General features: G+C 32.0%; 2 non-coding genes across 2 annotated transcripts; both read left to right on the forward strand.

The window, feature by feature from the left end:
* Nucleotides 1-12,105: 12,105 nt before the first annotated feature.
* LOC112704328 (small nucleolar RNA Z223) lies at nt 12,106-12,198 on the forward strand. Its single transcript, XR_003154961.1, has one exon. It is a non-coding gene; the product is annotated as a small nucleolar RNA Z223 (small nucleolar RNA).
* Nucleotides 12,199-12,251: 53 nt separating this feature from the next.
* LOC112704332 (small nucleolar RNA Z278) lies at nt 12,252-12,362 on the forward strand. Its single transcript, XR_003154965.1, has one exon. It is a non-coding gene; the product is annotated as a small nucleolar RNA Z278 (small nucleolar RNA).
* Nucleotides 12,363-13,069: the final 707 nt, after the last annotated feature.

The raw sequence follows: 13,069 nt of genomic DNA on the forward strand, positions 1-13,069 counted from the left end.
AAAGTGATGCCATTATATCCTGGTAAAAAAGGCGGTTAGAAAGTGTCATTTTAAACAAAAATATGCCATTAAACCCAGGTAAAAAAAGGCGGTTAGAAAGCGCCATTTTAAATAAAAATGACGCCATTATATCCTAGTAAAAATGGCAGTTAGTGACTGCCATTTTAAACGACAATATGTCATTAAACCCAGGTAAAAACGGCGGTTAAAAGCTGCTATTTTAAATGAAAATGATGCCATTATAACCTGGTAAAAAATGGCAATTAGCAACTGCCATTTTAAATGAAAATATGACATTAAATCCAGTTAAAAATGGCGGTTTGAAACCGTTATTTTAAATAACAACAAACCACCGTTTTATTTGGTTGCCATTTTAGCTGTAAAAAAACCAACGTATTATCCACTCGTAATTGTGGCAGTTTTCTAAAAACTGACGTAATAACTAGAATGGTGACCAGAATACCGGCGTTTCTTAGAGGCGCTATTTTTGGTATTAATGGTGGTTCAAACTGCCGTAATTTCTAAAAAAACCGTAATTTAACCTATTTTTTAGGGGGATTTCAATTTCTAACATTGTGTTGATAGAAATTTTTGCTCTATGCATACCTTCATTTATGTATCCCCAAAAAATGTTTCTCATCATTATCAACAATCATTAACAACTTAATTTGAGGACTAACAATTTTCACAAACTTTCCAAAACTTGCTATCTAACATATTTGAACTAACAATCTTCCCATTAGCACTTTTTGACAAATTATGACAAGTAAAGATTTGTCCACCATCATTGCTTGCAAATCTTCCTTGTGGTTATATATATTTTTTTCGAAGTAATGAAAACAATTGCAAAAGGTATGGCTCTTGGTCGAAAAATTTATTTTAACATTTTTTTCTACCCAAGATAAGATCATATGGTTGTAAATAAATATAGTCACTTTTGAAGTGTGGGAGGTAAGGTTAGCTATGTGAGGCATGCTTTCTATATCTTTCAAAATACGATTATTGCAATAAGTAACACAACGATACCAAAAGATATTTGAATACTGTTATGAATGAGTTTCTAGCTAATACATGACTAACATCATTATTAGTGACCACACGCATAATGGTATTAGGCCCAACCTACTTAATGACATCAGCAAACAAGTTAACTAGGGTGTCACCATTTTAATCAAATCAAAAGCATCAACAGATTTAACAAAAGACATACTAGAAGAACAATAACCTAAAAAGTTAGTTAAAATTTATTGCCTTCGATCAGTCTAACTATCTGTTATTAGAATACAACAAGTCGTTTCCATGAGCTCCTATAGCTTTCAACAAACAATTAACACTTTTTCTTAAGATCAGCTATTAAATAAACTCTCAATTCATCATATGATGGTCCTTCGAAATCAGGTCCAATTGGAGCAATACTATCTAAGACATGTTAAAAGTAAGGTGAATGGATTGCATTAAATGGAATATATGCATTGACCATTCATTTTGCAAGTCCCAACTTAATCTTGTGTATAACCTATTTATTAGCCAACACACTTTTCATGGTTGGCTGAGATCCTAGAGAAGTCATTTCTTTGAAATAACTGCCAATCTAGGAAGCAACAACAATTCTTCTCTTTCCTTTGTCTCTTGTTCGTGCAAGATGAAGAGGAGGTAATGCAAGGTAAGGTACATTGAACTCCTCTTGTTATTGTGTTTTTGTTTATCATAATTTCTAGCAAACATTTTTTCATCTTTTTTTATTGTGGTCCAAAAGTCTTTTGAATTGAAGTTAAACTTCTTTTATCACTTTGTTACATACTTTAATTGTCTAGGAATTTTTGCAAGGTGCATCTTCATTATATGTATCCCCCTCCATTAAGTATTCAAACAAAATATCCATTTTTGATGGTTTACCCTAAAACTAAAAAAAAGTTCCACTCTGGAAAACCGCTGCTGATTCACCCATTAATCACTGGTTTATCTATTTTTTCCAATCGTTCACTACTAACAGCTTTTATTTAATCGATTGAAGGGATGATTTTTTATTAACTCGGTCGAATTGGTCGATCCTATTCAATTTTTAGAACTATGATTATATTAGATACATACCTAAATCTAGAAATATTTACAGAACTCTTTCAATGGCGTTGACAATCATATTAACACCACCAACAACAGTCCCAACAACATTAACACCTCCAAAAATCTACAGTCAAAGCGTTGTATTGTTAGAACTAAACAAAAAGTGCACAAAGATAAGGATACTCAAAATGATAGGAAAAATTCCAATAAAAAACTAAACCGATTTAATGAAAGATAAACTCACCTCGAGTAAAATGACAGTCTCTGAATGTTAAATGAAGATATCATAAGAGAGAATTTAGTGACAAAATTTTCAATTAAAGAGACTGAGTGTGGATTAAAGTGATAAAGAGAATTTTGAAAGTTGGAGGAGGGGAGAAATACTACAAGGAATTTGGCTATTTGTGACAGTTTTTATGCTAATAAGTGGCAGTTTATAACCCCTACCAAATAGTTTTTGGAAGTTTCTAAAACCTCCAAAATTTGAGGTGCCACGAGCTCTTTTGTGGAGGTTTTTAAAAACCCCCCACGATCTATTTAGTGTGGGGGGGTTTATGTGTGTTTAATGGAGGTTTTATATTGGACTTTTGTGGCGATTTCAAATCACTTTTGTTGCAATTTAAAGCCCCATAAATTGATTTTCCATTTTAACAAAAATAATTCTTTTGTGGGATTTTCAAACCTCCACAAATCCTATCATTATTTATTTATTTTTAATTTCTAAACATTCATTAATCTTATCTCATTTACAAACTACTCAAATTAGAAATTTATTTTTTTAATATGAAAATTTAAAACTAAATCTGTTATAACACAATTTCTCAATATAAGACATAACTCTCTATATATAAAAAATTCTCAATGTCAATAGTTCCAAACATAATTGTATATGGTATTGTTCTACATAACTATTACTATTTTTCTTTAAAAAGTAAAATAAAATAACTTCAATTTTTCGATATCATCTAACTATATAAATGTCTAAAATATTTGTTTTTGGATGTCCGTTGCTATCACCAGATGATCTCCTAGCATCAAAGGGAGTAGTAGGCTCGCTTTCAGCATCATTAGCCTATATGTAAACATAAACATTATTAGTACTTTTAGTAAAACTAAGCATCAAGATGATTCACTATAAGCCTAACAACTCAATTTTGAAGAGCATCTAAACCTATATTTGATATTGATGAGTATTACTCCCATCTAAACTTATATTCCTAACAGATGTATTTACTATGAAGTTATTTATCGAGTAGAAGAAAAGCCAACAAGCGCTTTAAAAATTCCTCCTTCCTTTATCATAAGGTACTCTTTCATCATATAAAATGATTGTTACAACTTAGATTCTAAACTAGTGACTTTTTCCTATGAATTATGTAAGTTAGACTCCAAATTATTAATCTTTTCCTGTAAAATTGCAGTAGTAGTAGGCGAAGAAGATCTAACTGAATTAGTGGAGATGGTCATCCCATTAAGCCAACTTCTAACATTCCTAAAGGTATTTGTAGGCGCCACTCCCATGCCCATGCAACAAACTCTCCCAGCAGAGCGTTCAGGCCCCAAAACTTTAACAAAAACATAATTAGGGGACAAATCAAATTGTGCATTTGACGGTGTCATATTCAGCTCATTTTTTTCTTATTTAAAAGTAGTAGATATTTGATAAACTCCAAGTTTGTGGTTTATCTTGTGCTTAATTTAAGAGATTTTATCAACTTATCTCACATTTATTCAATGAAGTAGCATGGTTTGTGAATTTCTCCCAATTTGTGCTTAAGAGTGAAAACATGCTTTTTAGGCCTGTAAATTGCCAATTTTAATCCACTTCAATCCCATTTGATGCCTTGATATGTTTGATGAGTGATTTCAGGTTCATAAGGCAAGTATTGGATGGAAGAAGTGAAGAGAAAAGCATGTAAAGTGGAGAATTCATGAAGAAATGAGGATTTGCTGAATTGAAGGCCACGCGCACCCGTCACCCACGTGTACGCGTGAGGAAGAGATCTGCCAGCGACGCGCACACGTCATCCACACATACGCGTGAAAGAGAACTTTGCCAATCAACACACAAGCGTGATGCTGATCACGTAACCTCATTAAAGTGAAAATGCTGAAGGCAATTTTTGAGCTTTTCAGACCCAAATCCAACTCATTTTTTAGGCTATTTGACACAGAATTCAAGATTGGACAAAGGAGGAAGCAATTAATTAGTGTAGGAAGCATGCCTTAGGTTAGTTCTAGAGAGAGAAGCTTCCTCTTCTCTTTAGAAATTAGGATTTTTAGTTTATTTTCATCTTAGATTTAGGTTTAATTACTTGTTTTGATTTAGTTTCCTTTACTTTTCCTTGTTAATTTGCTTTAATTTCCTTAGTTCCTCTTGTTAATTTCTCTTTTGGGTCTCTTTTATGTTTATGAACTATTGTTGGATTTGGATTTTTTCTTTAATGCAATTTCATGTTTTATGTTCTTTTGATGTTTAGTTGAGTTATTGTTGATTCCTTGTATTGGGTAGTGGTAGAATTTATTATTTCTTACAATTTATCATGCATTTCTTTTATGCCTTCCAAGTGTTTGACAAAATGCTTGGTTGGATGTTAGAGCAGATTTTGTACATTCTTGGCTTGGAAAGAAAAATTGGGCAATCTTGAGTCATTAATACCCAATTTAGATTGGTGATCTAGAGTGATTAGTTAATATTATTTCTATTGACTCTAATCTCTTGCTAATTCAATTAGTAAATTGATTAGGACTTATGGATTGAGATTAACTAGTCCTATTTGACTTTCTCTCAATATGAAGATAACATTATACCTTCTTCCTATGATGAAGATGACAAAATAGGATTAGCTCTTGTTAATTATTGAATGATGACTAATGAATAGGATAGAAAGCCTTGATTCTCAATCCTTGCCATGAATGCCTCTTTTTAGAATTTGCTATCTTTAGTTGTTCTCTTTATTTTCTTGTCATTTAGATTATTGTCTCCTTATTTGCAAACCACCGTTGGACCTCATAACCAATAACACGCATACCTCACTGCAATTCTTTTGAGAGACTACCTGAGATCTAATACTCTCGGTTATTAATATTGGTTTGCACTTGTGACAAAAAAATTAAACTTTGATGGAGGATTGTTTGTTAGTTGGGAACTATACTTTGACGAGATTATTTTGTGAAATTCCTAATCGACGATAATCTCCTTTCAATATTAAAGATACTTATTGATAATTAGGACAATGTATGTGCTGAATAGAGAAATTAAAATTCATAAACAAAAACACTTTCCAATAAGGACAAAGACAAGGAAAAAAGCCCTAATAATAATCACATTCTACTCTAGCCATTTCCTTCAAACAAGCTATAGCTCTAGGATACAAAATATACATGCAACAAATGAAGAAAGATGCAACATTATTAACCTCTGCTTTGTCGAAAAGAAAATGAATACTTGTGACTGATGGGATTGGCAATCATCTTTTACTTTTGGATCTAGGAGCACTTGAATTATTTGGTATTGTCTCTTTCTACTTTTAACAATGTCATGGAAATTATTCATGCATTTATAATGACTATCATGGTTTAATAATAAATTTTGTTGTTTGATCAAGTGATGATAATTGTCTGTTCATATAACACTGATCTGACTTATTTAAGCTTTATCATTTCTAGTTTCTAAATATTTTTGTATTACTTGCAGGCTTTTCAAATACTGAACTCAAACCTTATTTTCATGGTAATTAATTAATCAAATCCCGTTTCAGATGATCACATACAAATAAAATAAGATAAGATAGCAAAGATGTTAGCTAACTAACAAATCTGCAATAGAAAGGTTTACGAAACACTGACCACTATAGTTAATGCCTCATTATTTACAAAAGACCTATCATTTCTCTTATGTGTTTCAATATACTTCATTTCTCTACTAGATTTCTTTCCTGTTACCAAATACTAAAAAAGAAGGAATAAAGGGGTAAACAATTAATTAACATATATAATGCAAGTAAAATTACACATGTACCAAGTTTGTGTGTGTATATATATATATATATATATATATATATATACCATCTCATGTTACCTTTGAGAGTTGGATTTAGATTCAAAAGTGTAAGGAATTGTTTGCTTGCTTTGATTTTCCATATTTTCCATGGAAAGCTCCTAAAATAAATACAATAACTTCAATTAATAGTTTTTTATTTTTTATTAAAGTACAACAATAATTGAATGGATTATTTAGTGTCTTACAACTGTAGACGGTTTTAGTCGCTAATTACAAACCAAGTCTACTGATCTCTTAGAACATCATCAGGTACATTATTCACCAATACTTCTCTTCTCGTGGTTGAATCATAGAACTTATTTCACAATCTTTGTCTATATGTTTCCCATTTCTTTGCAATACTTTAAAGGCAATACCTACACGCAATATTTTCTATGCTTGTAAAATCAAAGTGGGGCTTCAAATAAAAGATAAATAAATAAATAAGTACTTGAACTAATAGAAGTTTTAAATAGAATGAATTTTACCTTTATCATTACATCAAAGAACTCATCCTTAAAAGACTTAGGCATGCCAGCATTTTCTTGTCCTGACCACTTTTCAAATCTAATTGAAAAGATACATGCATTAGTTGCTAATATACCATAATAGGAAGTAAATAAACCTTGTGCTTTACCATATGCCACACCCTCTTCATCAACCTCTACAGTTACACGGTCTCTCCTAAGTATGTTGCAAACATCTTTGACATTGATCTTAGCCTTCTTTTATCTATTTGTAGAGTCTTAAAGAAAATAAAATACACTGTATTATTAAAAACATTCATAAATAATGTATGTCTATCCAATTTTTTAAACTTCATTGTTACAATTATCCTCAAAAGTCAAATATAAAATATTAAGAGTTACAAATTTTTTAAGCTAGCGACACGCTTTGATTATAGATCAGGACATGTTCAACTTAATAGCATAAATGATTTAAACTACCCTTCAATCACATTAATTAATTATGCAATATAAATTTATACCAATTATCTTCACATTCCAAACAGATGAAGACTTTGAGTTAGATCAACGTGTGACTTCATGAAATGCTACTGGTGCTTGAGATTGAAGTGAACGAGAAGCATTGTTGTTATTCCTCTCATCTACAAACTTCAATGGATTTTTTATGTATTTGCTCCTTAGAATGACTGCATATCAACAAACACAAAATTGTTAAGTACACAAAAAATAATTAGACATTATACTAATAATTAAACATAATACTATCAAGCACATAATAAATTAAAAAACTTAAAATATTACCTTTGGTAAAATTTTGTACAAATTTTCATGCAAACATATCTCTTGCCAAGATTAATCCTTTATTTGGAAATACAAAGGTCCTTTAGAAACACAGCTCTTCATTTGGATTGAGAAATTCAATGAAATTATCACTATAAGAACTAAGAGTTGTACTAGTTGTCTAATGGTAAAACTTTTGCCCTAGATTTTTTAGACATTTTCAATTGTATTTTAGATTGAGTTTTTAATCAAATAATGAAACTATCAAAAGAAATTGATTCAGTAAATAGGGATCATATGAATTCTTGAAGGTAATCAACTAATTAAACTTACTTCTCTGAAAGTGGTAATGTTGGATACAAATATGGTATATTATACTCTTAAAGAGTTGATAATAAAATATTAATGCACAAAAGGACTATACCAATTAGAATGAACCAAAGGAACCACCTTAGAATTCCTTAAGAAGTCTAAAAAGTAATCATATTTCTCATCAAAATTCTTATTATAAATTCAGTCGATCCAAAAGTTAAACCATAAATTAAAAAATAAATCACATATCAGAAATTCATAACTAAAATCAGTCTGACTTTGAAACATACCACATATGATTCCAACCTTCAGGATGAATTACAATGGTAGCAAGACACAAAAATATTAAATCAAAACCAAAATCTCATAATGTAAATTGACTTGTGCTATATCAGATAAAAGAACTTATAATCACTCATAGATAAGCAAATATTTTTCTGCATCAAGAACTGTCCATTAGGTTGTAGTCATGCTACGATATAGAAACCACACAATGACTCAATAACATAAGAATTGACAAGCATACAGTAGAAAGAAGGATCACCTGATTCCAGGATGCTTATATGGATATTCCGGAGGAGACTTTATTTTTCCGTAGTAATATCCGCCTAACAAGAGAAAAACATAACTAAGAATTGAAACCAATACATAAGCTTGGACTTTTTGAGATAACAAATCTCAATAGAACTAAAAAAGTGATGTGCTAAAATGCAATAATCACAACTTATTAAATTTTTTCATCAAAACCTACAATACACAGAGCATTTAGCATTTAACATCATCATTCTTAATTAGCATACCAGAGCTTGCAAATTTTACTTTGTACTAAGTGCTCAAAACAACAAAATAAAAGGAACAAATTAATAAACTACCATCACTCTAGCATGTGTACTGTAATGACCCAATTTTCAGTACATCATGATCATACTGAAAATCAAGCATCACTAATTTACTTTCCTAAAAATTAACTAAGTATTTATTATTAAGCATGTAATCGTACTAGAGCACATTCGAATTTTCAGAAAAAAACTGAAATAATTAAATAAGTACGATGAAATAACACAAACATCAGAAATAGAGATAATATACATCATGTATACTATTTACACACACACACACACACACACACACACACACACACACACACACACATATACTGTTACACAGGTCATAAGTTAGAATACAATAATTCACATCTTGTTACTATATACATAATCAACACTCCGAGTCCTGGTCTATATAGGATGCTCCCAAGCTGGCACATGAAAACTAGCCTAGTCAACTATGAACATCCTACTCTCTCAGTGAGTCTAATCAAAAGTGAGAGACTAAACACAAAACGCGGGCGAACACAAAAAACTCCTAAAAGCCTCATTCTCAGCTCCCAAGCATCAAATGTCGTCATCAGAGAAAATCTTAGTCACATCTGATAGGGAAGGAAGGAAGGGGTAAGAACTGGAGGTTCTTAATAAGGTCGGGTGTTATCAGTTAAGTAAAGATTGTCTCAGTTCAATTAATTCACAGTCAAATATACAATAATTACAGAGAAATAACCAGTCACAACATTTCATAATAGCATTAAAGAATACACAAATAGAAGAAGCCAAACACAAACAATTTCACATTATCAAGTAAAATGTAAATGCACAAACAAGGATGATGCATGCCTAGTCCTATCGCAGGTAATGAGCTCATTTGTCGGTTTTGACCCGCACCCGACGCAATCCAACTCGCAAGTTGGAGCACGTGGTGGCTAGCCACTGCTTTCACCCAGGAAAACTCGTATCTCAGATAGGTAGAGTGCAACAATCACAATAATCAACAATTCAGCATATATGCATTTAAATCATAGCCATATATTAACATTCATCTCCACCATTCGGCTCACAATTCACAATTCATAATCAGCCATAATCATTATCAGACAGGGCCATTTGGCTCATCTCATAGTCAGCCATTTAGCTCATGACATATACATCACTCCACCATCCTCCTTAACAACTCATATCATCATCATTCATTATACTCATCCTAACATCCCCTTTCTTCATCCACAAGTTACCCTCTCCCATAGCTTACTCTCATTTGCAAGGCGTTCTATATCAATTTAACATTTAAGGGATGAAATTGGGGGTTCATAAGTGTGAAATAGCATCTCGGAAGGTTACGAGCTTGTTGGGAATGTGAAAGACTTGAAAACAAAACCTTTAGAAAAGAACAGGGTCACGTGCATTGATGAGCGGATAATTTATACGCTTTTTGGTATTGTTTTTAGGTAATTTTTAGTAGGATCTAGCTACTTTTAGGGATGTTTTCATTATTTTTTATGCTAAATTCACATTTCTGGACCTTACTATGAGTTTGTGTGTTTTTCTGTAATTTCAGGTATTTTCTGGCTGAAATTGAGGGACCTGAGCAAAACTCTGATAAGAAGGCTGACAAAGGACTACTGATGCTATTGGATTCTGATCTCCCTTCACTCGAAATAGATTTTCTGGAGCTACAGAACTCCAAATAGCGTGCTCTCAACGGCGTTGGAAAGTAGACATCCAGAGCTTTCCAGAAATATATAATAGTCCATACTTTATTCGAGATTAGACGACGTAAACTGGCGCTCAACGCCAGTTCCACGCTGCATTCTGGAGCTAAACGCAAGAAACACGTCACAAACCAGAGTTGAACGCTAAAAACACGTTACAACTTGGCGTTCAACTCCAAAAGAAGCCTCTGCACGTGTAAAGCTCAAGCTCAGCCCAAGCACACACCAAGTGGGCCCCAGAAGTGGATTTCTGCATCAATTACTTACTTCTGTAAACCCTAGTAGCTAGTCTAGTATAAATAGGATATTTTATTATTGTATTAGACATCCTGGATTGTATTTTTGATCCTGTGATCACATTTTGGGGGCTGGCCATTCGGCCATGCCTGGACCACCATCACTTATGTATTTTCAACGGTGGAGTTTCTACACACCATAGATTAAGGGTGTGGAGCTCTGCTGTACCTCGAGTTTTAATGCAATTACTACTATTTTCTATTCAATTCAGTTTATTCCTGTTCTAAGATATTCGTTGCACTTCACCATGACGAATGTGATGATCAGTGACACTCATAATCATTCTCACCTATGAACGCGTGACTGACAACCACTTCCGTTCTACCTCAGACCGAACGCATATCTCTTAGATTCCTTAATCAGAATCTTCGTGGTATAAGCTAGAATTGATGGCGGCATTCATGAGAGTCCGGAAAGTCTAAACCTTGTCTGTGGTATTCCGAGTAGGATTTAGGGATTCAGTGACTGTGACGAGCTTCAAACTCGCGATTGTTGGGTGTGATGACAAACACAAAAGAATCAATGGATTCTATTCCGGTATGATCGAGAACCGACAGATGATTAGTCGTGCTGTGACAGAGCATTTAGACCATTTTCACTGAGAGGATGAGATGTAGCCATTGACAACGGTGATGCCCTACATACAGCTTGCCATGGAAAGGAATAAGAAGGATTGGATGATAGTAGTAGGAAAGCAAAGATTCAGAAGGAGCACAGCATCTTCATACGCCTATCTGAAATTTCCATCAATGATTTGTATAAGTATTTCTATCTTTATTTTCTGTTTATTTATTATTATTATTCGAAAACTCCATAACCATATATTATTGTGAATGCAGTAGCTCAACCAAGTTGCTTTCTAACTATTGGCAGCTTCTGCTGAGTTGTTTTGCTGGTTTTGGCACTTATTTTTCCTTGAGATAATTGGAGATACTTGGCTTTCTTGTTAAGTTTCTGCATTATGTCAATTATGAAAGCAAATGATAATCTTAGCTTTCCATTTGGATTTTTATTTTTGTTCATAATAGACCAATTTTGTTTATTTTTCTCTTCCGTGCATATCTGGAGGATTTGGGTTTGACATGCTTATTCATCAGGATAGTGCTTTTGGCATCCAAGAAGCAGAAAACCTCTAGTGAAAAGTCAGATACTAAGTGAAAGGCTGCAAGCAAAAAAATAAATAGAGAATCTGTTAAAATCTTCAGTGAAGGATCAAGGTTAATTGATTGTATTTTTCCCAATTTACATATGATGTTATCTGTAGTGCTTGCTCTATTTCTGTTAGCATTCTATTGTTTGCACGAAATAGTTTTAGAACTTGTTAACTTTGATTAAGTAGTCTTGTCAAACTGTTTCTGGAAACTTCCCTTCTCAGGTGTTTGGTTGGGGCAAAAATGGGACATAAGTTAGGAAAAGGAAAAGGTAGTAAGAAATCCAAGAAGGAACCTAGTAGGGAGGACATGCATGCAGTTGTAGTCGATATTCTGAAGGATGTTGATAAAATACTTTAAGTAATGACTTCCATGGCAATAAATCTTTTATCCAAACGTTGAGTTCTGATTTAATAAACATTTGATTTTGGGTTTTCTGCTTGATGTATTTCTAGTTAGCTATGAGGATAATAATTCAGCTTCAAATGCCAATTCTGCTTTTGAAAATATTGTGATTGATGAAGCTGTTATATTTCTGAGCCTTTCTACATTTATTATTTTTTAAGTTGTTAATGCATGTTAATTGAGTGCCAACCATAACCTGTGATGATTCAACCCAACTATTTGAGGTGTTGTGGAGCCAAGACCCTGTTTACAGGGAGAACCTACTTGGTGAAGCTGTATTCATTTGAATTATGATTTAATGAATTGACAATTGATAGTGATTGTTTACAATTGATACTTATGTAAATTCAATGAATTGAACTATGATTAATTAGCCTGAGTTTATATATTGAATTGTTAATTCTTGATAATTTACATTCTTAATTGGCTATTTTTAAACTTTAAGAATAGATTCTTAAAGAATTAGTTAATTTTAACTTGTAAGTTCTAACTTAATTTTTACTTTGATGAAGATAGTATTATGTGTTGTTTTTTAATTTTAGTTTTCATTGTTCATATTTTCAGGGGTACAAAATTGATGCCAACTTGATTGAAATATGCTAGAAGAGTCAAGAATTATAAATTCGATATGATACAATTTTATGTTAGAAAAAGTTATGTTTAGTTGAATTTCTAGAACTTATTTTATTGTAAAAGAATCTTAATGACATGTAAGATATTCTAATTATCTATATGATTATATATTATATAAATGTTAAGTTAGCATGTTTAAAAAATTAATTGATATATCAATTATTTACTTAAATGTTTTAAAATGAACTTTTTATTTTTGTAAATTAAGAATAAAAAATGTTACAAAAGTAAGTAGTATTTTGTAACAAAATATTATGACACAAAAATTTAAATTATTACGAAAAATATTTTAAAGGTCAAATATTGTTATCACTTTTGTAATGACTTTTGATATTTTGTATTAGAAAAATTTGTTACAAAATATTATTTTGAATTGTAA

The sequence above is a fragment of the Arachis hypogaea genome, chromosome 7 (genome assembly GCF_003086295.3).
Source record: "Arachis hypogaea cultivar Tifrunner chromosome 7, arahy.Tifrunner.gnm2.J5K5, whole genome shotgun sequence".
Classification (NCBI taxonomy): domain Eukaryota; kingdom Viridiplantae; phylum Streptophyta; class Magnoliopsida; order Fabales; family Fabaceae; genus Arachis; species Arachis hypogaea.